Source organism: Pinus tabuliformis, chromosome Q, assembly GCF_031772625.1.
Source record: "Pinus tabuliformis cultivar Carrire ecotype Pingquan chromosome Q, CPIR1, whole genome shotgun sequence".
In the NCBI taxonomy this organism is placed as follows: Eukaryota; Viridiplantae; Streptophyta; class Pinopsida; order Pinales; family Pinaceae; genus Pinus; species Pinus tabuliformis.
Genome location: NC_142296.1, coordinates 572145285 through 572170940, shown reverse-complemented (window position 1 = coordinate 572170940; position 25656 = coordinate 572145285). Strand labels below are relative to the sequence as shown.

Genomic DNA, 25656 nt, shown 5'->3' with positions numbered 1-25656 from the left:
TAGACCTTTTAAGCAGATCAACCTCATCCACAGCAGTTGTAGCCCGTGTACAATAGGCATGATAGGATTTGGGCCTCCACTGAAAACTCGAACAAATCCCCAATTTCGTAGCACGCTACGAAATCACCTAAACAGGTAGCACTGCGAAACTGCTAAAAAGAATTCATGCGCTGCGAAAACACCCTGTCTTTAAGCTAGGCTAAAAATTTTTTAGCAACAGAATTTTTAGTGATAACAGTGGCTCCACTTGGGATAGTGTGCCCTTGTGGTGCACTAAGAACTTGCAGTTCCAGTGCCTTATAACATTTATTTGATAAATAGAAATTTTCTTGACCAGCATGATTGTAGGAGAAAGAAAGCTATTTCTACTGAAAAAAAAAAAAAAAAAAAATGCTCAGTTAACCTTGAGCTTATTTGCATTTACCTCTACCTACCTACCCTAACCATTTCAACTTCTTTCTGCTCAATCAATATGAAATTTCCAATGTAACCAATCCTCTGTTTTATCTGATATTTGACTTCTTTGACTACATCGGAGTTCAGAGCCAATATGATAGTGTGATGACCGCTGCCACTGAAATTGTCTCTGATCTTCTTTGAAAAACTGAAATACTGGAGAATAAAACTCTTCCATGTAATCAGCTACAGGATCCCAGAATACATGATCTGCTTGTTTTTCCTTGTAACTTTCCAGCTGTGCAAACTGATCTTCAACCACAGTGTTCAGTTCCTCAATCGTGAAAGAGAAAGGAACCAACATAGTCTCCTTGTGTTCTGCCATAGAAAACTTCTGAGAATAATGATCATGATCATGAAAACTGTATGCCTGAATTTGTCCTTCTAAACCTTCAATTTCTTTCTCAATGTCTTTGGCAAACTCATCCAAAAATCTCATCCTATCTTCTATCTTGCAGTCAAGGGATTTTAGATACGAGGACAAAGACAAAGAAAAATTTTCATTTGTTTCTTCTCTACTATGATCATTATTCCATTGTTTAAAACCTTCAACTGAGAGAGAGTCTGCCACCAACTCTGACCTATCTATCCATTCCTCCAAAAACATGAGCCAAAGGTCTTGAAATGACTTAATGGATTTGGCAGGCAAGCATTCAACCCACTGTTTGCACTTCCCTTGAAGTGAATCATAGAATAACCTTATACAAACATCCTCAGGTTTAACTCTCAGAAGCTCTAAAAATTCACAAAAATCTGATATATGATTCAAGGTTAAACTCAAATCTTCTCCGTTGTATTTGGGACCATTCCTTAGAAAATATGCATCCTTGGGAAAATGATTTGGGAAACCATGAATTCCTGAGAAATCTATGCATGCATACCTTGAACAAAGAATGGCAGCTTCTGGGTCCTTCATAACTCCAGTGGAATCACCATGAATGTATAAACCTTGAATTCTTCAACAATGGAGTCGCCAAGGTAGATTTGCAACCTCGAAAAACACTTTGAACTCCTGCTACCTTCAGAAATCCAATCTTCAAATTTCGGGAGAGAGTAAGCTTCAGGCTCCCGGCAGACGCACCAAAATGTTATCACAAAATCAGTACTAAGGGCTGCAACCAAGCAAGATTTTATGTAACTCTTTCAACCAGACTTTAGACTAAGGATTAGCCTCCTTAGTCAGAGAGGGCTCTCTCACAGACTTTTGATAAGAATTAATCACAACAACAGATGGCTAACTCTTCACACTTTTATGAAAATAAAGCTGGTTGGAAATATAAAACAACACTTCTTCCATTGGGCTCATGGAGTCATACACTTCTGCAGTAAACTATTGATCACTTAATCATAGAAACCAAGGCATATAACGTTTAACACTCAAAACATCTCTCCAAAAACTCAACTCATAAATAAGCACAGGAAGTCTGAGCACTAGGTGAATTCAGAGTGATTGCATATTTAGTGAGCTGTAAAATACATAAAAGATAATGACAAAACCACACATGTTCTGAGCCATAAACATATAATGAATCTAGGGAAGAAAAAGTAACTCTTGTATTACTGTCAAAGTCTTCTTACACAAGCTGATAAAAACTCTGTTTTTTTATAAAATCTCCAACCCTTTGTTTATTTCTCTTTCAGCTATTTATAAAGTTCTCCTACTTGACTCTGATTCCTCTGAGGGGAATTCGAAGTCCTTTCCTAATGCCACCTATACACCTTTTAAACTAACTAATAAAGTCACTTACTACTAACTGACAGCACTACAATCCTAAACAATTAACGCTGGAATCCTAAGACAATTAAAACTCTAACTCTACATCATGCTGGAAATAGCATTTATTACAACCAAGATGGCGCTCCTACTAGAAAAAGGAGAGAACAGGCTCATTCCCTGACAAGTGGCTTCCTTTAGTTTGGCTGTGATAGGTGTCTGTAGCTGCTTGCTGGCCTTTAATGCAACATGTTTTCCAACACCCTGAAATATAGGAAACTGTTCCTGTTTGTCGGTCCTTAGTTTGCCTCAACATATTCGAATCCAAGGAAGCATGCCTTTTATCTTTAATTACTCAAAATAGCATAGGCTGCCACGTCTTCAATGTGCTGGCCATTTTCCATGTGTGAAGACAACACCTTTCAGAAAAATTCGCTGATTTGTCAACATGCAGCTACAGCAGTTTCATAGCGCGCTACGAAACTGTTGTGCAAGCACAAAACATAGCTTTGAAATAAGACTTGCACAGACCACCAAAGTGCCGGAAACAAACGCCAGATAATAATGTAATCTGCTCTCTATAGTCAAACAAAACATCTCAGCAATAATATCCTCTGCCTTGGCAATATCTTTGTTGAAGGCATACAACACAGATCTCAATGATTGAAGAAATTGTAATTCCTCATCCAGTTCAGGGTTTAATGCCCACTGCCACATTTCAAGTTTTTTTTTTATATGTTCGAGCAAGGAGAAAAACTCTTGAAGGGCTAACAGAGCTTAATAATTTCACTTCAAGTTTATCACGAGGAATAGAGGGCATTCCAGTTCTTCAACTATATCTTCATCCCAATAACAAGGATTTTGATCTCTGCATTTTCCATCTTCATAAACAGGTTCATAATCTTCTTCATAAACATCATCACTGGCGACTTCTGAGACCATCTCTACAGAACATTCATCCAATACCTCCTCCTGACCTTTAAACTTCCCAATGTTGGTGCATGCATCAACAGCTGCAAGAGCATCCAGCTTGCAGACACTCTGTTCAACAGCCACATGAAAATCAACCATACACACACCCTGAGTAACTGCTACAGTGTCTTTCACATTGCAAGCGCTCTCATCAACTGTCACTGGAAACCCAATATTGACTTTCCTCTCTTCAACAGCCTCAATGAACTCAGCCTTGTAGGCACTCTCATTACCAGTTACTGGGGCATCAACCTTAGAAACACTCTCATCAATTGCCATGGGTTCTTCAACCATGCCCAGGCTTTCATCTTTTAAACCAGGTTCATCATTATGGCAGAAATTATCATTGACAGCCATAGTCGCATTAACACTGCGAAATCCTTCAACTGGGAAAGATGCATCAATCATCTGGTTCACTATCGGTAGTGTTACAAGGTGAGTCAGAAACAATGCCATCTTTTAGAACCTCAGCACCATTACAAACTTCAATCTCATGTTTGCCATGCCCCAAAGCATGCTTATGAGAAGCAAACGCTTCCTTATATCCCCAGTGATTTTCTTTAGAAGTTTCATTCGATACTGCTATAGAATCCTTTACAAGAGCTATCCCCTGCGCTACTTTACAGAATGCATCAGTTTCTGGAATTAAGATAAGGTGTCTGTCATTTGTGAAATGCCCTTCTGTCTACTTTTGTTCCCTCGTGACTTCTGCCCTAGTGGAGGAAACCTCTCAAACTCTGTTTCCTGGATGAAATCATCTGCAATATTCCTAGGCTGACTGTGCAAATCAAAGCGCTGCAATCTCTGCCTTTCTGGATTAATCCCATTGCTTAACATGTTTTCAGGGACCATAGTCTCTACTACTCCTTTGTTATGCTTCCCTGCCAATTTGTTATTTTCATCAATCAGTGAACCTTTGTCGCTATGTGCAGATACCTTCGCTGCCAGATGATTTTGTGGCCCAAATGAACCACCATGATATCCGTCTTTTCCAACATTTGCCTGCTTGCATCGATGGATTTCGGGCTTTTATTGCTGAACATATGCATGTACAGAATGCTAGACGGCTTAACAGAACTGTCGCCATTACTGAACTTCAATTAGGTTCCCATGATCCTCGTTACAATATTATGGACTGGTGCGAAGAGGTGTTGCGGCTTTGAATACCACATCCGCAGATAACTATCCGAGACAACTGCAATAATTGCATTGTATTTCTAACTCAGATCACCGCGTGTTTCATTTTTTGGCGTGCTCTGGAGTGCTTTAAATCTAGCTCTGTATATCTAGGAACATCATCCAGAACAGCATATGGATGTTTTGAACAAGAAACTCCACCATAAGGACGGCTAGGCGCATCCAAATAGCTATTCACACGTTCCAGATGTCAGCTATATCCATCATTAGCTTTCATTACATAAGATTGCATGTTACCACGTGTTCTCTTAATGTTTTGATGCTGTCGAAGTTATAAATCCACCATTCGACCATTTGCACCAAGTGTAACTACCGCAAGTGTTCAAGGATACTACAGGAAACATTAAAAGGCGCCATATACGTCTGACTTCAAGACCTTTATGAAAAGAGAAAGTTGAGATATCTTGTGTCGATATGCCTGCTGTCTATTGCCCAGAATCTGAACGTCCATGTTCAGAAAGGGCGGTATTGACCTTGCTTATGCGCTCCCAATGCACTTATGATATTTCCAAGTGCCAATAAACTCTTGTTAATGTGAACACCTTCTTTGAAACAGAGACCATCCGCACCTGTCTTCTTGGCTCGTTCAGAACCTGCAAGATCCACTAAGTGAAGCTTTGCACATAGAAAATCTTCACACCCATCTTCTGCAGTACCTGGATCACTACTTAATGCCGCATTCCATTTCCTGCAGACTCAATATAGATGAACACATCAAACCCTTCATTAATAAGCTTACTCCAAATTCGAGGTAGATTAGACTACGATGAGTCATGGACCCACTATCTAGTAGGATTTACAAAAAGACAATTCCATAGCATCATCTCTGTTCTTTCCATATACAGCCCGTGACCCTCAGTTTCAGCCTTGCCAACACAGCTTTTGTCCATTTGCCCGCACGCCAAATTTTTTCTTCATTATCATCACCCATAAAGCGCAAAAAGGCCATATACACAGGGGCTATTCTAAGCTAGAATGTTACAAAGTGAAGATAGAATTGTTGACCAAAACAGTTGAATACCGTCAACATCCATGTTGCATTTTCCACCTCCTGAGGATTAGGTTTTACATATTGATGATTGAAGGTGCAGCCATTGTGCATGTCCACCTTGTGATCATTTCTCAAGTGAGTCACAAGCGCTGGAATGTCCCCAGTAACTGAGCATTCAGAATTCTGCGTAAGGGCAACTGTAAGGCCTGAACATGCATTGTTGTTCATGCTTGAGCTTGCTATAATATGGGAATATGTCGTGACAACCAAGCTTTTGATGTCTGCAAGGAAGTTCCAGAGATTCTGCAACCTTTTCAAGAGCCAAACATCTTATATTCCCCAGTTCATGTCTGCTAGTGGAGCAACGGTTATGCACCCTCAACTTGCATAAGTTTTTACATGAGAAGATGAAACAGAATGCTCAGGTCAGTAAGGGACATAGTAACAAGAAGAATCAAAGTGACATTCATTTGGACCCATTGAATTGTTTTGTTCAGAGCCACTTTCGGGAAATGTATATGGCAGGACAGAGGCTCGGAGTTCTGAATTAGTTGAGGATGGCATGGGGTATAACATACAAGAATAAAATCTGCTTACATATCCGTTGCTTTGCCTCTGGCAGATACAATCACATGGAAGAACTAATACACGAACAACCTTGTAAGCCTTGATATCTTCAATCTTATTTGAAAGATCTGACATTAGACCTTTTAAGCAGATCAACCTCATCCACAGCAGTTGTAGCCCGTGTACAATAGGCATGATAGGATTTGGGCCTCCACTGAAAACTCGAACAAATCCCCAATTTCGTAGCACGCTACGAAATCACCTAAACAGGTAGCGCTGCGAAACTGCTAAAAAGAATTCATGCGCTGCGAAAACACCCTGTCTTTAAGCTAGGCTAAAAATTTTTTAGCAACAGAATTTTCAGTGATAACATCTTCGATGGAAGGTAGGTGACCTTTCTCTTTGGGATCTTCAGTCAATAAAGGTTCATACAATCGCAAGTTTTCAACATTTATGACGGAATAGATTTTCATGTAAGCTGGTAGATCTAACTGGAAATCATTTTCACCAATTTTATCAAGTATTTTTAAAGGATCATATCTAATTGGTTTCAAATTTTTACCTTCCCCTTGCATTCTTTATTTGTTGATGTACAACTAGACTTGATCATCAACTTGAAAACTATGCTCAACTCATTGCTTGTCATGCTACGCTTTATACTTTGCTTGGCTTCCTTCTAGCCGTTACTATACCGCCTGGTGAATTTCTTGGATTTTTTCAATGAACTTGGTCACTTTGTCCACATCACTTTCTCCACCAATTGCTATGTCTTTACCAAAGACAAAATCCAAGGGAGACTTTGGTGTAAAACCAAAACAAGTCTCAAAAGGAGATCTCTCAGTAGAAGAATGTTTTGCATGGTTGTAAGCATGCTGCACATAACACAAATGTTCATCCCAAATTTTGGGATTCTTGCTGCAATATCCTCGAAGCAACTGTATCACTATCCTATTGACCACTTCTGTATGACCATCTGTTTCCGGATGAAATGTTGTGCTCTTCTTCAACTTTGTGTCCATTAACTCCCATAGACTTGAACATAATTTCCCGACAAATCGAGAATCTCGATTAGATACAATAGAAGTGGGTAACCTAAATTGAACCCATACATTTTGAAAGAAAATCTTTGTAGTTTGTTCAGCTATGACCTTTTTATTACATGGTGTCAAAATACACATCTTACTGAACCTATCCACAACTACATACAAATAATCAGGACCCTTTCTAGACTTTGGCAATCCCCCAACAAAATCCATGGAAACACTTTCCCAAGGACGAGAAGGAATTGGCAATGGAGTATGCAAGCCTAATTTTCTATTACTTAGCTTGATTGTATCACACATAGTACATCCTTTAATATATCTAGAAATTGTCTCATTCATTCGTGGCCAACATCAGAATCTTTGTAATTGTGCAATTGTTTTACTTCCACCAAAATGACCTGATACGAGAGAAGTATGTGCTTCTCGAATTATGTTAACTCTTACAGTTTGTGGAATGCATAACTTTCCCAAATGATATAAGAGTTTTTCATTTATGTAATAATACAATTCTTCTACCTGCTTGACATGCCTTAAAGTTGCATATACATCCATAAAATTTGTGCCTTGAGCATATTGTTCAATGTAACTTTCATGAATTACTAAATTATGCTTAAGTATTGTGGATGCATTTATGATTGGTCTTGATAACATATCTACAACCTTATTGTGTATGCCCTTCTTATATATTATAACAAGATGAAATTGTTGTAGAAAACCCATCCACCTGTAATGTCATGATTTTTGCAATTTAGTTTGTGAGTGTAAATATTGAAGTGGTTGATGATCTGTTTGTATGATTGTTTCTTGACCCATTATGTAACGTTTACACTTTTTAACACTCTAAACTAATGCATATAATTCTTTATCATATGTAGGATAGTTAACTACTGCTGATGTGAATGTCTTAAAATGAAAGCATATAGGCTTTCCATGCTACATCAATACTGCCGCCATGGCATATTCACTTGGATCTGTCTCGGTCTCAAGTGGATGTTGAAGATCTGTCAGGGGTAGTACTGGTGTTGTATTGATCCTTTCTTTCAATGTGTCGAAGGCTTTCTGTTGTTTGCCTCCCCATTGAAACACTTATTTCACACTTGTCAAAGCACGTAAAGGAGCTGTAATCAAAGGAGAGTTAGCAATAAACTTTCTCCAGTATATTGCATTGCCCCTAAGAAAATTCTAACTTCTATAGCAATATTGGGCTTAGGCCAATTTACAATGACTTCAAACTTAGAGGGATCTATCTTCAATTCACCACCCCCTATAATATAACCCAAATAATTTAAAGATGCTTTTCCAAATTCACATTTTGATAGTTTTACATAGAGATTTTCTCTTTTCAAAACATCTAAAATTTTCTTTACATGCTTAACATGTTCATCCCATGTTCTACTAAAAACAAGAATATCATCTAAATAGACTATTACAAAATCATCAATGAATGGTCTAAATACATCATTCATGGCTTGCATGAATGTGGCTGGAGCATTAGTTAAGCCAAAAGGCATAACCATCCATTCATAGAGTCCTCTCTTCGTTTTGAAAGCAATCTTCCATACATCCTGTTCTGCAACTCTGATCTAATGGTAGCCACTTCGCAAGCCCAATTTAGAGAAGTAAAATGCATCTTTTAACTGATCTAAAAAATCATCAATACGAGGAAGAGGATAAGGATTCTTTATTTTGATTTTATTTAATGCTCTAAAATCAATGCACATTCTCCATGAACCATCTTTCTTTCGCACTATTACAATAGGTGATCCACACGGTGATGTGCTTGGTTGAGTAAACCCTTGATCGAGCAACTCCTATACCTGCTTCCTTATTTCTACATTCTCTAGAGCTAATAACCTATCCATTCCAATGTTAGGTAGTGGAGCATATTGCTGCAAATAAATCTCATGTTCTACTCTCGCTTCGGTGGAAGCCCTTTAGGCTCTTGAAATAGAATATCATAATCAAAAACAACTTTAGCTAGATCTACTTTCTATTTAGGATTATAGCCTTGGGATGCATCGGATTTATCAATGTCCTTTGCTTTTACAATCATAAGTAAAAAAAAATTACTTGCATTTACAATTCTTTTCATCTGTCCAGAAATTATGAGAGAGAAGTTATCTTTGAGTTTATGAGCCCTTACAATATATTCAATTCCATCCTTAGCGAGTTGATACTTATTTTCAATTCGATAGAAGATAACATTTCTATCACACAAGCATGGACTTCCTAATACAATTGGACATATGTCCAATGGGACTATGTCTAACTCAACCTCATCTACAAACTTCGACCCAATAGCAAAACGAAGTTTACATTGTTTCATAACTTGTATTTTAGTTTTATCACACACCCAACCTAATGGATATGGATTTTTGTGAAGTTTTGTTTCTAGACCCAGCGTCTTTAAATTGCTTCAGAAATCAAATTAACTTGTGACCCACTATCAAATAAAGTATCAATTCTAGTATGATTGGAAATGACTCTAATGTGAAATAGCTCATTTCTTTTCCTCTCATCATTATCATTATCAACAGAATTAGAAGTACTTGTAGATGCTTTAGAATCTTTACCTTTTATACCTATAGTTGTAACCATTGTCTTATCACCTGAATCTGATCCCAAGTCCTTTTAAATAGCAGCAACATTCTTTCGCTCTTTACCTCCAAACTTCTTAGGCTTCAATTTTGGATGCAGTGATCAATAGTGTGCCTCATCATGTCCTTCCTTCTTACAATGAGTGCATGAAGGTTTATCTTTATTCATAGTGTTTGTTTTCTTCTCTTTCTACTTGAGTTTCTTCTTGCCTTTATTCTCGCCTTTAATAGGTTTGGATGATTTCCCAACATATTGGGCTACATTTTTACCTCTAGATTCTACATGAGTTGCTTGAACAGATAGATCATCTAAGCTAGTTGGATTAAACATAAGTATGGTATGCCTCAAATAAATATGAAAACCACCTATGTATTTCAACAATGTTTCTGGTGAGTCCAATGAAATTCATAATTTTAAAGCTCTCTTATGGAATTCCTGAGTGTAACTGTGAACACTTTGACCTTTTAAGTGATGTAGTGTTTGCCAACTCATCATTGCTTGTTGCATATAAGCCAGTGGATAATTTTTCTTTTTAATGGGAGAAATAAATTCATTCCAAGTTGAAACGATTTTACCATGCTTTTCGAGATCTGCTTATGTCTTTCCTTCCCACCATACAAGTGTGATTCGTCCAAGTCGAAGGCTAGCAAGCTGGATCTTCTTTCTTTCCTAATCAACTTTCTACACCCTGCAATATACATCAATTTTCCTTATCCAATTATCAAGCTTTTCAGCATTAAGTTATCCATCATAAATTGGCAAATCAAATTTTACATCTAATTTGATCAAAGAGGATTTCTTTTTCTTCTTCTTAGAAGAACTAGTTTTATGAGAAGAAGAGGATGATGACAATGATGGTGATGGTGGAGGAGATGGAGGAGGCTTTTCTCCTTTTCCTTTATCTTCTTTATCTGGAGGAGTAAAAAGAAAAGGTTCCTCTGCTCCTTTGTCTGGTTTAGGTGATGAAGTGCCTTGACCTTTACCCTTTTTAAACTCATTATACATCTCTTCCACCATGGCATGTATTGTCATGAAACTATCCAAGAATTAGGATTCTAACCCAAGTGGAGTTTCATTTGCCATGCTTCTTTGTGAAAAGACACTTCCAATCTCTAGATTTTCCTCAACAAGCTCACCTTCACCTCGTTTAAGCCTCAACATAGTAAGCATACAAATCTTCACACAAACTTGTCAAACCTTAGAAACCTTACTTCTTTGATACCACTTAATACATTAATGAAAAAGGTATTATAGACAATGTGTCAATTCGCTTATGTTACTTAATGCAATGGATCGAAAAGATTACGAATAACATAAACACATAAGCAAATTGAAAACACATTTAAACACATCAACACAACCAAATTTAATAAAGGAGTTCACTAGACTTTCTGGCTTCATCTGTTGGTCCTTTCGCTTCTGGTGCTGACCTCTTTATTTTGTCTTCAAAATACTGTTACAGGTATGAGCTCAAAAACAGAGTCTTAAATCAGAAAATGTACGTCACCACTGCGTCCAGCTCAAAATTTCGAGTCAAACGAGTATAAAATCGACCATATTTGGTCACAGTGACCTCCAGACACCCTAGAAAGTCAAAAACCACCTCTACCTATTGTAAAACTACCTTTCTGCTGCAAAAAATGGCTTCTGCCTGTTAAAAACCACTTCTGCAACTAAAATCTGCCTTGGAAAGCACATTGGTGGTTTAGTCCTGTTTCGGCACCTACATAACAATTTAAAAGTTTTGGGTGGCTTGAATACCAAGCTCTACCATATGACAAGTTGGCTAGCGGACTTATGTGAAAGCGTTGTTATATAAGAGTTTTGGAAGGTCGACAGTTCGAAACCTCCGCCCAACCCTTCCACCTTATCCCTTGCTTAACATTAATATATATATGATATATATATATCATATATGATATGGTTTTGTGGTGCATGTGGGATTATATGGTTTATATGATACATTTGGTTATATATGATATGGTTTGGCTATGGATTCGATCGGCGGTTATAACGATAACATCATATGCTTATAGGGACCGGTAGTCATGGGGTTGACCCTAACCATCTGGCCCTTTTCCGGCAGTCATCAACCCAAAAAAATAAATATTATCCCCATCTTTCCGTTAAAAAGCGACATAGTAGCTCATCCGATGAGCGGAATGTGTCAAAATCTTAGCCTTATAGGAGGTCAAGGGTTCAATCATCCCTGGCCCCCAAAATTTTGGGATTCGCATGCCAATATTGGGCAAATCCAGTCTGCCATGTGTCAGCACCAGATTGGCCCATTTCAACCAATCAAATTATGACACATCATCAACCTTTACTGACATCATCCTAGACATATGGCGCACTCCCAGGATGACACATGTCCTGCTGACATCACCCTGGGTTGACCGTTGACTGTTGACTATGATTTTTTGACTTTGAATTTTCCTCTTTTTTCCCTAGTTTGCGTTGAATCTTTGACTGGCCTTAACTTCCTCATTCCAACTCAGATTTTCACACCGTTCACACTATTGGAATTGTCTCGTCGAGCAATTCAACTTGATCCCACTTTCATATGAATTTGAAGACTTTGATATGGAGGAAAATATGAATCCATTTTGGATCATTTCATTTCACGTAACCCCGACCGTTTAATGTAGGAGTAGGAGTAGTGTTTTCTTTTTCTCTTGTCTTTTCTTTCTTGTTTGAATATTTGTTTTCTTGCTGTTGTTTTAACTTTGTTTTCTTTGCTTAATATTTTTGTTTTCATTTGTTTATTTTGATTAATACCTTATTATTATTTTTTCGGAAATAAGTACTACAAACCACTGCATTCTGGCATTTGAATAGAGTATGTGGCTGAGATTTGAAGAAACTTGTGATACTGCAACACTTGGACAGTCTTGTGTCTATATTATCTGTGCTTGGTTATAACCTTTGGTCGATGAAGTCCTAATGGAAAATACAAGTCATCTGCGAGGGAATTTTTGGTTCAACCATTAACATGTGTCCACACTGGGAAGCCCCATGCGTGTACACAACCTTGTTCTCCATGGGCTCAAGCTCATCTAACCAGTAGAAACGGAGAAGGGGGAAATCTAAATGAGAAAACATATGTCAGAGGTCTTACATGCTTCTCTGAAGTAACAACCTCTTCTGCTCTTAAAAAGTTGGGATCCCTCTTCCGCCCCAAAAATAAATAAGTACATATGGATAGTCCTCTTGAAAAATACAAAGGTGAAAGAAGACAAAGGCTTCCTGCTCCGAGAGGTGAAGCATACAACTCCACGAGGGTACTGACCAGGCTCACTAGCAGTGGAGCAATGTGTGTGCTCCTGCGTGACTCCATCGGGGTACAGTTCAACCTTGTTGGTAGTGGAGCAACACTAGAGATGAAACGTTATACTCTAAAGATCTTCAACTTGCGAGCTAAACTAGCCTTCCAGAATTTGTAACACTGTGACCAAGTTGAACTTTTGATTGTGTTTGAATGAGTTGGAAAAAGGTGAACCATGAATGTCCATGGGGTAAGTGGGGAAGTCCGAGTAACCCGCACAATGATTCAATACTCCCCAAAAGACCAAGGACCTGTGCTATCAATGAACCAAAATAGAGAAGTTGGAGTTCTACTAGTGTGTCGCCAAGTGTTGTAGTGGCTACAACCACCCTCCAAACTTTTGGCCTCCACCCAATTTTGGAGCCTCCCTTGAGAGTTTCACTTAATGATTGCATAGACTCGGGTTCACCCTCTGAGCTTGTGTGAATCTTCGCACCCACCCTACTTGATCATTTCACCCAAGTTTTTGCATGTTGATGTCAAAATCATGCTTTTGACCATGTTCTGGTTATACTCAAAGTCTTCGCTTCATGTGTACTTATTGTCTTCACTGTGAAAACATATGGCGCACTCACACACGGAGTCAAATTCACCATCACACAAGCATTGTCACGGTTGACTAACAATCAATCACAAGTGTCACACTTGTCGCTCACACCATTGGTCAGTCATGTTGAGTATGTGTGTTCGAATGGTTTGAGTCATCTCGTCGCCAAGTCATGTAAGTGTGTGTTTGCAAGATCATGTATGCATATTTCACTTCTTCACGCACTTAGTCACTTTGTTAAAGTTCTGACGACCAAATTCCCCTCTGACAGCTAGACCATCACCCCGTCATCGACTCAATCGACTATCACCCAGAATAGTGTAGAAGCACCAAGATAGCCATTTCAAGCCACATTTCCCGCAAGAAAATCAATCAACTTTCATGCTGGTCAACCAGACAATTCGACTCGGTAGCCATCCCGAGACTGACTCCCCTAAAAAATTGTACAGAGGCTACAGGCCTTGCCCCCTCTACTAACCAATAAAGTTGTGCAGATAGGTTGGATAGAGACCAAGTTCCCATCCCCATCTCCCTGTTGATGGTGTTGGACCTGCCAACATGTCAAGGGGATCTCCCTGGTAAGAAGTCCCAATTAGAACTCAAACCATTTGGTGTAGCAGTCCCAGCAGTGGGTCGTAAGGTAATGCCTTGACCGCGAGGTTGCATAGAGGAGAGTAAGATAACTCTATCAGTAGCAAGGGTGTGACTGTTTTAGTGAGTCAAGGAATATGAATGAGAGATTCTAACACAAAAGGGGGAGAGAAGGGTGAAGGTGAGTTCCAGGTTGAAAGGGATCAGTCCCAACTTAGCTAGGAACACACAACACAAAATGACATGCATAGCTTCCGGCGGAGTAGTCCACTCAGATGCAGCAGTCACATCATACAAGGTAAGATAACACGTACAACACTCACTAATCAATCTAAGATGAGTGTGACTGTGGTTACAACAAGGTTCATGTGAAAGGTCCATCTAGTGTATGGCAGAGCAGTTGACACAAACGGTGACAACATTAACAACATATGCAACACATTAACAACAAGATTCATATAATTGCATGTGAATCATCTCATACAAAAATACATAAGTTAAATAACATATATCATTAAGGAAACCGGAGCAGTCCAACTACAATAACAAAATATGCATGAAAATGTGTTTGCTCTTATTATATAAAAGTGTAAGTTCCAATCATACAATTCATCCCTGTAAACTTGCTAGCCTCATCAGTGAAACATTATAGCCACATCTGCCTACTCCTCCAAAGGAATGTAATAGCTGCGTGCAGTGGAGAAACTAAGGTGTGTTACAATACTATCCAAGCCTTCTTCAAGATAGTCTTAGTTTTAGCATGGCTGACCAAAAGCCTCTACAATGAGTTATGAGGGACTATTTATAGCAAAGGGTGGGGTGACCTTCACATTTCCCTTTATGACAGTTTAACTACCCTTCTAACTCTTCACCTACTCTATGGCTATTATATCTAACCATTGACACTTGACTTACACTTGACATGACTCAAAATTACAATGCACATGTACTCATGTGAGACAACATGGCTTGAGCAAGCCTTCCAAGACATTAATGACACTTGGTCCACTATGATGAGACCAAATCTTTGACATGCTTGTGATGCTCAAGGTGGTGAGTTGATGCCAAGATTTGTCGTCCTTGGTGGTGTGTATGCACCTCATGGTCACATCTTGTTGAAGCGAACTCTTGCCTCCATTGCAACTAGTGCATTGGTTCAGTCCCTTCATCCAACTCATCTATGAACATCTGCATGGTCTTCTTGGGTGTGGTTGAACTGGTAACACACTGATGCATAGTGTCCTTACTGATATTCAAGTGTGTGCTAGTAGTCAAGTGCATCAACTTGCCGAAGTACATGTTCAGCTCCAATTGGACTTGCTTCTTGTCTTTGCCTTGGTAAGTGTGTTGAATGGGTTGGATTACACGCATGTGCACAATGACATGCATGATGCTTAATCCCTTGCATGTGATCACCATCACTACTCACCATGCCTACTTCGTGTTAGCTGTTGGGATAGGTATTTAACATGTACAAATGCAATTTCATCAGTGAGTGCATGATGCACCCACTATTGTTCCTAATCTTGCTGCAACTCATTTGTCTATCTATGCAGCTTCATGTTCTTCATTGAGTTCTTGCTTCAACACATGCAACTCCTTCTTTGTTCCATTCTCTCTCTTCGCATGATCTTCATGTCACGTCGTCACCTCATAATGGAGTCTTCAAAGTTTCTTTCATCATCAATGGATCTTCTTGAGCTTGCAACCTTGTTCTACCTTCGTGTTGTCAACAACCCTCCTCTTGCATTTGTTGCATTTGGTATGTTGTCTTTAGTTGTTATTCATGATGCTGCTCGTTGTGATGTTGCTCTTTTCATATCTTGATGTCCTTATCTACGAAAAACTTGATGTATTTGTGGGTAGGTGAGTCCATAGACACTTGATCGACTGCTTCCCCAAATGTGCTCTGAATGGTGTCTTTGTCTCTACTCCCTTGGAAACCATTGTACCTATACTGTTGAGAGGCAGATGAACACCTGCGATACCTGGAAACATGGAAACACTCATGGAAAGAAATCTGTCAGTCGAAAACAAAAAAGAACATGAGAACTGACTTGCAACATACTTGGGTGAATGATCATGAAGGTTGCGCAATTTCGACCGAGAGGTCGGGAGACTGACTGCCAAGACTGTAGAAGGCACAGTTTGGGCTACTGGGAGACTAGATGACTACTGGTACCGTGCAATGCATAGTCCAATTTGGCTCCTAACTGCTGGGATTGTGCAATACACAATTCCAGCTGCGAAGGACTACTGGCCCAGGGACTAATTTGCGCAATTTCTTGGGCCAAGTAGCCACTTTCCTCTAGAAATGTCAAAAAAATTCCCAGAGGCCAATGTCGGGTAGGAATGCAAAAATATGGAGATGAAGGTGAGCCCTCCTTCCCCAGATTGTACAATGCAGTGTTGGTGAAGGTAGAGTCTAGACCAAGGTTGGCCCGACTCACTGATGGGAAACTGAAAGAAAATAAGACAGTAAATGCATGGCGACATTAAGTTATAGTAGAAGTGATTGACAGTGCATGGGAAACATGAATGAAAGATTCAACAAACAGATCAACATGCATGTGGGTGAGGAAGTTCCCTAGTTGGGTGAACATTTGTGCAACAATTTCATGCATGCGACAACAATGAGATAGCAAAAAAAATTGAAACAGAGCTAGGACAAGCTAGAACACATGTAAACAACAGCAAGCATTCAAAGAAATCAAGCAAATAGTACTCACACAAGAGAAAACACAAAAAGCAACAGAAATGTAGCACAAGGCATGGGAAGCGGGCTTACCCCAAAACAGTTGAGATGAATGTGCCAACTACTCCTAGATGTGATGTGGCATGTCAAAGCTACGAGGTTGATGTGAGGAATGAGCTCTACAACATCTGACTGATGAGTTTTGATAACATCAAGGTTGTGATGCACATGCCACAAATCTAGGGGAAGCGACACTTGGTAGGAGGTTTCTAAATTTCTCCTTGCATGTAACCTCCAACTGCTAAACATAGATCCCTGAGACAAGGGATTCCTTTGCATGCTCCCTTTTGTAAAGAAGCCTATGCATGGAAGTCTGTTTCACTTGATCCCGGAGGGAACCGATCAACTTAGCTGCACATGTAAGAGGTTGGCCAACTGCTTGAAGAAAATGTGCATTTCTGGCTGGGAGTTAGGTTGACTTCGCAGGAGATTTGTGCAATTTTTGGGTAGAGCAGCTAACTACTACCTAGATTTGTACAAATTGTAGGCTGAGTAGCCTTGCTGGGGAAATTTGCGCAAATCCTGCTCAGAGTGTTGGCAAGCAGGATTGCGCAATCCTAGAGCCCAGTAGGTTGCCAGACAAGATTGCACAACTTCTAGAGGGAAGGTTGGTTTCCCTCTAGAAATGTGCAATTTTCAAGGGGAAGTTGCTTAGCCTGCAGCTGGAGTAAGTATGGGTGAACAACCTGTGAGGGGAATGGATCAAGTTGTGACTCACAGGCTGCCTTTGTGCAAGAAAGACACTGAAGCTTGTGAACTTGATGAAGCAAGGCAAGCTATTGTGAAGATTGGAAGGGAGGCTCCAAAACAATGCTAAGGAAAAATTTTGGAGGGTGGTTGTAGCCACTACAAAAAGCCCTCAAAAAATTGTGTAGCTTCTAGCCATCCCTTGCGAAAGTCGACCGACTCCTCAGTAAGAAAATTGTGTAGTTTCCATAAGCAAGTACTTTGATGCCTAGCAGTCCACTCAACTTAGGAACTGCGTAGAGGTGAACAAGAGGCCAACCTCCCAGCTTCGGCATAGTTTTTCCCGCCAGCATCTCCTAGCTGCCCACTGAAAATTCCCCTCAGGAATTGAGCAGTCTTTCCCAGCATGCTCGAGCAGCTGACTGCTAGTTCTCTTCAAGAATTGAGTAGTTTTTTTCCGCCAAGCTACTCGCAGCTGACTACTAGTTCCCCTTAGGAATTGCATAGTTTTTGCTGCTAGTGACCCAACAAATGTTTGCCAATTCACTTCAGGAATTCCACAGTTTTTGCTGCTAGTGACCCAACATCTAACTTCCAGTTCTCCTCAAGGATTCTGCAGTTTTTACTTCCAAGCTCCCACTACCCACTCATTCTGTAAATTGCACAGATTTTTCCTGCCTAGCCTTCCTGCAGCTCAGACTGTTCCTCCCAAAAACTGTGCAGTATTTTCCTCTAGCTGAGCCATACCTCACAGACTGTCACTATCGGTCTGGATCACCCATGCTCATCACCCGGTGATTCCTGTGCAGTTTTCATCAGCAGTGCCTGGAGCCTCCAACCCGCCTCGCAACCATGTCACCTCTACCGGTCACCTGCATCAGAAATTATCATGCATCATGGTAGACTAGGAGGTTTATGGATTTGATGTTGTCTCATCATGAGTGACTGCAGACACAGGTACACAAACAAACATGGCGCGACAACAAATGGGATGAACAGAGGAAGCACATGTAGAAGGACAGGTTCGTCAATTGGTGAACAAAGGATGTATGCAAAGAGATGTGCTCGTGAATGGAGGATCATGCAAACATGTGTTCGCAGATGGAAAAATGAGAAAACATTCAATATTTGTTCACAAATGGATGGACGGATGAACATGCATTTTTCGTGAATGGATGAACCTGTCAAGTTTACCAACATACAAGCAAGGAGAAATGTGTGAATGCAACATCAATAGATCCAAAGAGAATCGAAGACTCCACACATGTTAGGGTCCCACCCTAACCCCCTTATTTATGTAGTAGGATCGAGTCATCGTTATAGTTAAGTAAGGAATCAATAAAGCCCATATTAATAATTGTAAGTCGTTAACCCGCAATTAATGACGGGACCACAGTTAGTTGCAAATGGGCCATGGTATTAGACAGATGGTATTAATAAGAACCATGGTATTGATCCATGGTATTGCATGTATGAGTCATATATAAAGGATAGAGACTCCCTGCGAGGAGCATCGTGTCTTATTTTGCAATCGAGCTCTACTTTATTGGAGGTTGCCCCCTCGAAGAGACAAGTGAACATTGCTTTCTAAATAATAAAATACTTGCTATTGTTTCTCACTATTCTATGTTCTGGGTATATTTCTTCGCATACTCTGTATTCTGGTATCGTCTTGAAGGTTAAGAGCATAACAAGTGGTATCAGAGCTCTTTCCAGGGCCGGTGGGATCTCCATTTCTTAGCAAATTTTTTTTGGCTAGAGACATGTTCCAGCGTCTTTAAACCACGGGATCTGTCATTGAGCGCATAAACCTGCGGATTTGGGGAGGCATGCACGCAGGAAATACAAGAGGTGGTCACACTTGTTGGACTCCCTTGTAACCCCTATGGGTACCCCTTCGAGTAGTAGTACATTAGACAGAACCGCGCACGGACTTTCTTCCAAGTACCCTCTGGGTATATCGAAAGCCCCCTAGCTCCTTTGAAACCTCACCATAGATAAACCGTCAGTGGTCTTGCTGCTACAGTACACTGAGAACAGCACTTGGAGAGATTACTCGCCCATACGATAGGGTAGTCGGGTTGTACGGCTAAGGGTACAGTTGATCCTCCTTAGTTAGAGCCCTGAAACATTGGGCTGAGTACTACTGTCAGACCTTTATGTATATTGCAATCTGTAGCACCTGACACTCCTCAAGACCATAGTTCCCTTTTCTATCTTGGGATCACACATAATCTCTGCCAGATCATATCTCGCAAGTGGGGTTGCAGCAGTTCCGAGTTAGTAGACCAGCCTTTCTGATCCATCAGATCCGTAGCAGCAATCGATGTTGCCACTCAGATTTATCCGATCAGCCATTCAGATCTCTTAGATCCACCAGATCTGAGTAGTTGTGTGGGGTTCCTATACCGAGGCGTGATTTTCACAGAACTTTTGGCAGCATTGATATTTTGGGGATTCGGCTACTGCAGTATTCCTAAGCAAGGAGTAAAACTCCGGTAGGAGTTTTCAGAAGAAAAAAAAATAAAAAAAAATAAATAAATAAAATAAATAAATAAATAAATAAAAATAAAAAAAATGAGACACCCCGGGGCACTTATTGGTGATCTAGCCCATAAGAATCAGGACGATGAGCTGAGCAAGGTGGTACCATTCAATTGTTAGTGAAAAAAATTTGGGCGGTCCCAAATTTCAAGAACATCAGATTAGTGCATGGTAGAAACTAGAGTGCAAGCTATGGCCAATGAGAAGATCGACAAACTTGAACAATCCTTGCAAACTATCCAAGCTTAGCTTGACAGACTAACTGACACACTCTTTAAGGGCAAGGAGGAAGCCCACAAGGAGGCGTATATTGGCAATGGACATAGTGAGGGTGATTCTAGCCGCTCTCTTCACCTCTGGGGCACCCACCAACAATCCCATCCGCAACCTCCCAAGCTGGAGATGCATAAATTTGATGGTTCTCACCCGGCCGCACGGATAGCACAAATGGAGCAGTATTTCAATCTGAATAACATCTTAGATAATGAGACTCAGCTTATGGTGGGGAGCATGTACTTGGACAATGCAAGATGGCAATGGTGGGAATGGCATCAATGTTGCAATGGAAGTTTTCTGACTTGGGCCACCTTCAAAAAAGCTCTTACAGAGTGCTTTGACCAGGAATCTTCTTTTTTGGGTCGTCTCACTGAGCTCCGACAGACTGGCACAGTGGATGAATATATTACAGCCTTTGAAGCCTTAGCTTTACGCACTAGGGATCTCTCAGATGCGTTCTACACTGAATGTTTTCTCAGCGGTCTTAAAGAGGCCATACAAGCCAACGTCCGACTACACCACCCTCCCACATGGTCAGAGGCTTGCAAGGTAGCTCGTAACGTGGAACGTGCGTTAGCAACCCAGTCCATTCGCCCAAATTTCACCGCCAAGGGTCACCCCCCACAGGCTCACATCACGACTCAAACACTTAAGGTTCAAAAGGTGTCACCTGTAGAAATGGTTGAAAGAAGAAAATAGGGATTATGTTACTACTGTGAAGAAAAATACTCCCCGGGTCATAAATGCAAGGATCCTAATTTTTTTCAAATTGATGCCACTAATTACAGCTCATCAGAGGAAGCCCCACCACTTGAGGAACCAGAGGAGGTAGAAGAGGACAACCAGAAGGACAATGTCCCTGATGAACCAGTTATTTCGCTGCATGCTTTGGCAGGGATTTCTTCACCTCAAACTCTCAAAATCAGAGGTTTTATTAAACATCGCCCAGTAGTAGCCTTGATTGATAGTGGAAGTACACATAATTTCATCCATCAAAAAGTCACGGAAGCAGTGCATTGTTTTGTACGAGCAGTTTCTAACTTCCAAGTCCAAATTGTGGATGGGGGAACAATGAAATGTGAAGGCTGTTGTGAAAATGTCAAACTTGAAAAGGGGGATTATCAGTTTAAGACCCACATGTTTGTCATACACATAGGAGGGTGCGACATTGTCCTCGGTGCTGAATGGCTTCACACTCTTAGGCCAATCACAATGGATTTCTAGGAGTTATATATGAGCTTTAAGCAGAATAAATCCACACATACCCTCCATGGACTCCAAGCGGGAGCTCCCTCTATCATCAGCTCACATAGGATGGAAAAATTGCTAAAAAAGGGCCATCATGTAGTTATAGCTCAATTTAATGCCATCCAGGCCGTTGAACCCAATTCTCTGCCGATTCATCCTGAGATGCAACAGATTTTAAATAACCATCTGCCAGTCTTTGACAAGCCTCATGAGCTTCCACCCTCGTGAGGGGAACATGATCATAGCATCACCTTGGTTCCAGGGGCCCAACCACCAAATGTGCGCCCATACAGATATCTTTTCACCCAAAAGAATGAAATAGAAAAAATAATCAAGGAACTTTTGGAAGCAGGTGTCATTCATCCCAGCATTAGTCCTTATTCATCACCGGTGGTCATGGTGCTCAAGAAATATGGGGAATGGCGGATGTGTCCAGAATTTAGGGCCCTCAATAAGTTGATAGTCAAAGATAAATTTCCCATCCCGGTAGTTGATGATTTGCTGGATGAACTCAATGGGGCTCAATTCTTCACTAAGTTGGATCTTTGCTCAGGCTACCACCAAATTCGCATGAAGGAAGATGACATTCCAAAGACTGCTTTCAGAACTCATGAAGGCCATTATGAGTTCCTGTTCATGCCATTCGGTCTTTGTAATTCCCCCTCTACTTTTCAGAGCCTTATGAACCGCCTTCTCAAACCATATCTCAGGAAATTTGTCCTTGTCTTCCTTGATGACATCCTCATCTATAGTTGCACTTGGGCCGCACATCTTCGGCATGTAGATCTTCTCTTGCAACTGCTCCACAAGCATCAATTATTTGTTAAGATGTCCAAATGTTATTTTGGCATGGAAGAAGTTGAGTATTTGGGCCACATTGTGGGGCGTGAAGGTGTCAAGGTGGACCCTAAAAATATCCAGGCAATGCAGGATTGGCCTCAACCTAAGACCTTGAAGAGCCTGAGAGGATTTTTGGGTCTCACAGGCTATTATCGCAAATTTGTCCACAATTATGGTTGCATTGCAGAAGCCCCCCACTCGACTCCTCAAGAAAAATTCATTCTTCTGGAATGATGATGCACAACAGGCATTTACAGCTCTCAAATATGCCATGTGTTCCACTCCAGTCTTAGCACTACCTGATTTCACCAAATCTTTTGTCATTGAATGTGATGCTTCGGGTATGGGTATTGAGGCAGTCTTAATGCAGGAAGGTCGACCCTCGGCCTTCACAAGCCAACAGCTAAGTGGGAGGAATCTGGGACAATCTACCTATGAGAAGGAAATGATGGCCGTCTTACATTCAGTAGATACCTGGCGACATTACTTACTGGGGCGACATTTCCAAATCCGCACAGACCATCATAGTCTTAAATATTTTTTGGAGCAACGCCTATCCTCCCCATAACAAAATAAATGGCTTGCAAAAATGTTGGGATATGATTATGAGATCATTTACAAGAAAGGGCATGAAAATAGTGTAGCAGATGCCTTATATCACCAATTTGAGGAGGAAAGTGCCCTGCTCGAAATTTTCCTTCCCATTCCAGAATGGATTGAAGAGGCTCGTAGGAAATGGTTTTCACATCCCTGGCTCTCCCAACTCATTACTCAATTACAAGTGGATCCAAATTCCACCAAGGGCTACTCGTGGTAGGATGAGATTCTTCGCTACAAGGACATAGTCGTAATATCACCAACATCCACCCTCAAAAGCCGCATTTTGGAAGAATTACACTCATCCCCCATTGCAGGACATTCAGGCTTTCAGAAGACATATGCTCACACTAGAAGATCATTTTTTTGGACAGGCATGAAAAAGGACATCCTTACTTTTGTAGCGGAATGCGATGTCTGTCAACGCCACAAAGGGGAGACAATCAAAGCACCAGGCACATTACAACCGTTTCCCATCCCGACATCTATATGGATGGAGGTTTCTATGGATTTCATTACAGGTCTTCCAAAGTCAGGAACCAAGTCAGTCATCATTGTGGTTATGGACCGACTTTCTAAGTATGCTCATTTCTGCACCCTACCCCACCCGTTTACACCGACTTTTGTCGCTTAATCTTTCATGGATCAGATCTTCATATTGCATGGCATGCCCACTTCTATTGTGTCTGATTGTGACCTGATATTCACCAGTAATTTTTGGAAGGAACTCTTCAGGCTACAAGGCACCCAACTAAAACTCAGTACTTGCTATCATCCACAAATGGATGGTCAAACTAAAGCCATCAAAAAATGTATGGAAACCTAGATCAGGTGTTTCACTTCAGAAAAGCAACATCTATGGGTACAGTGGTTGCCTCTAGCTGAATGGTGGTATAACACCAACTATCATGCCACCACCAAAGTGACTCCCTATGAAGCATTTTATGGTCAACTCCCTCCTTCCCCTACTTCTTATATCAAGGGGTGCTCCAAGGTACAAGCAGTGGATCAACTCCTATAAAATCGCACAACCATGATCGCCCATCTTAGAGAGAATCTTCATCAAGCTCAAGACCGCATGAAGCAACAGGTAGATCAGCATCGCTCAGAGCGCCAATTTCAAGAAGGGGATCAGGTATTTTTGAGGCTGCAACCATATAAGCAAACTTTACTCAAAGACAAGGGTTGTCGTAAACTATCTCCGAAATTCTACAGACCATATCAAGTACTTCAGCACATTGGAGAAGTGGCCTACAAACTAGCTTTGTCACCCACTGCAAAAATCCATCCAGTTTTCCATGTCTCATGCCTTAAGAATGTAATTGGGAACAATTGCAGAATTCAAACGAGTCTACCTGAATTGGATGAACAAGGGTCAATCTGGCTCCAACCTGAATAGGTCCTAGACACACAAGAACGGCACTTGCGTGGCCGCATGATCAAGTAAGTCCTCGTCAAGTGGAAAGACACCTCTCTGGAAGATGAAACCTGGGAACCAGCCAATATTCTTCAGCAGTTTCCGCAGCTTCAACCTTGAGGACAAGGCTATTCTTAAGGGGGAGGGCATGTTAGGGTGCCACCCTAACCCCCTTATTTATGTAGTAGGATCAAGTCATAGTTATAGTTAAGTAAGGAGTCAATAAAGCCCATATTAATAATTGTAATTGGTTAACCCACAATTAATGATGGGACCACAGTTAGTTGCAAATGGGCCATGGTATTAGATAGATGGTATTAATAAGAACCATGGTATTGATCCATGGTATTGCATGTATGAGTCATATATAAAGGATAGAGACTCCTTACGAGAAGCATCGTGTCTTATTTTGCAATCGAGCTCTGCTCTATTGGAGGTTGCCCCCTCGAAGAGGCAAGTGAACATTGCTTTCTAAATAATAAAATACTTGCTGTTGTTTCTCACTATTCTATGTTCTAGGTATATTTCTTTGCATATTCTATATTCTGGTATCGTCTTGTAGGTTAAGAGCATAACAACACACTTTGCCATGAGGAGGTGAAGCTGTGACACACCATGAGGACATCCATCACCCAACATCAGTGCAGCTCGACATGCACACCATCAGTAGCATGAATGTACCAACACTGTCATGTCGAGTCACGTCATCCACATCTCTATTGTGGGCCATACTATCAACCAATGTAATGTAATGTGGAAGTCCAAGATACCCACTTGTTGTATGAAGAGTCATGTAAAGTCGAAAAGTCATGGAAGCCAAATAGTCATGAGGGCAGTCTAACAACCACAAGGGTCAGTTTCACCCTTGGCTATAAATACCCTGTCATTTGTACATGCAAATGACTTTTCACCTTAGCTCCTCCAATATAGCCTTGAGAGTCTGTAACATTTTCTTCGAGGAGTAAGTAGTGGCTCCAACGCCTCACCCACAGGGTTAGTGATGTATGGTGTAACGATGTGTCTTGGAACTTTCTCTTAATTCAGAAGCCTACTAATAGGCCAACACATTTTTACACATGTATTGTAACTGTTGTGAGACTAATCTTGAACACTTGTAATTCATGTTTCTTTAACCTTTGTTTAACACTTGAACTCATTCACTTGTTGTAATAGATATATGTTAATGAAAATGTGTTGTATAGGCTATTAATGTTATCTCGCCCATTTTGGTTACCCTCCAAACAATCAGACATACATTTTACATAAAACTTGGTATAACAATCGTTGCACT

The 25656-nt window shown here is 40.6% G+C and overlaps 1 pseudogene; it reads right to left on the bottom strand.

The window, feature by feature from the left end:
* Positions 1-4792: 4792 nt before the first annotated feature.
* Positions 4793-6032, bottom strand: LOC149220741 (E3 ubiquitin-protein ligase SINAT2 pseudogene; annotated as a pseudogene).
* Positions 6033-25656: the final 19624 nt, after the last annotated feature.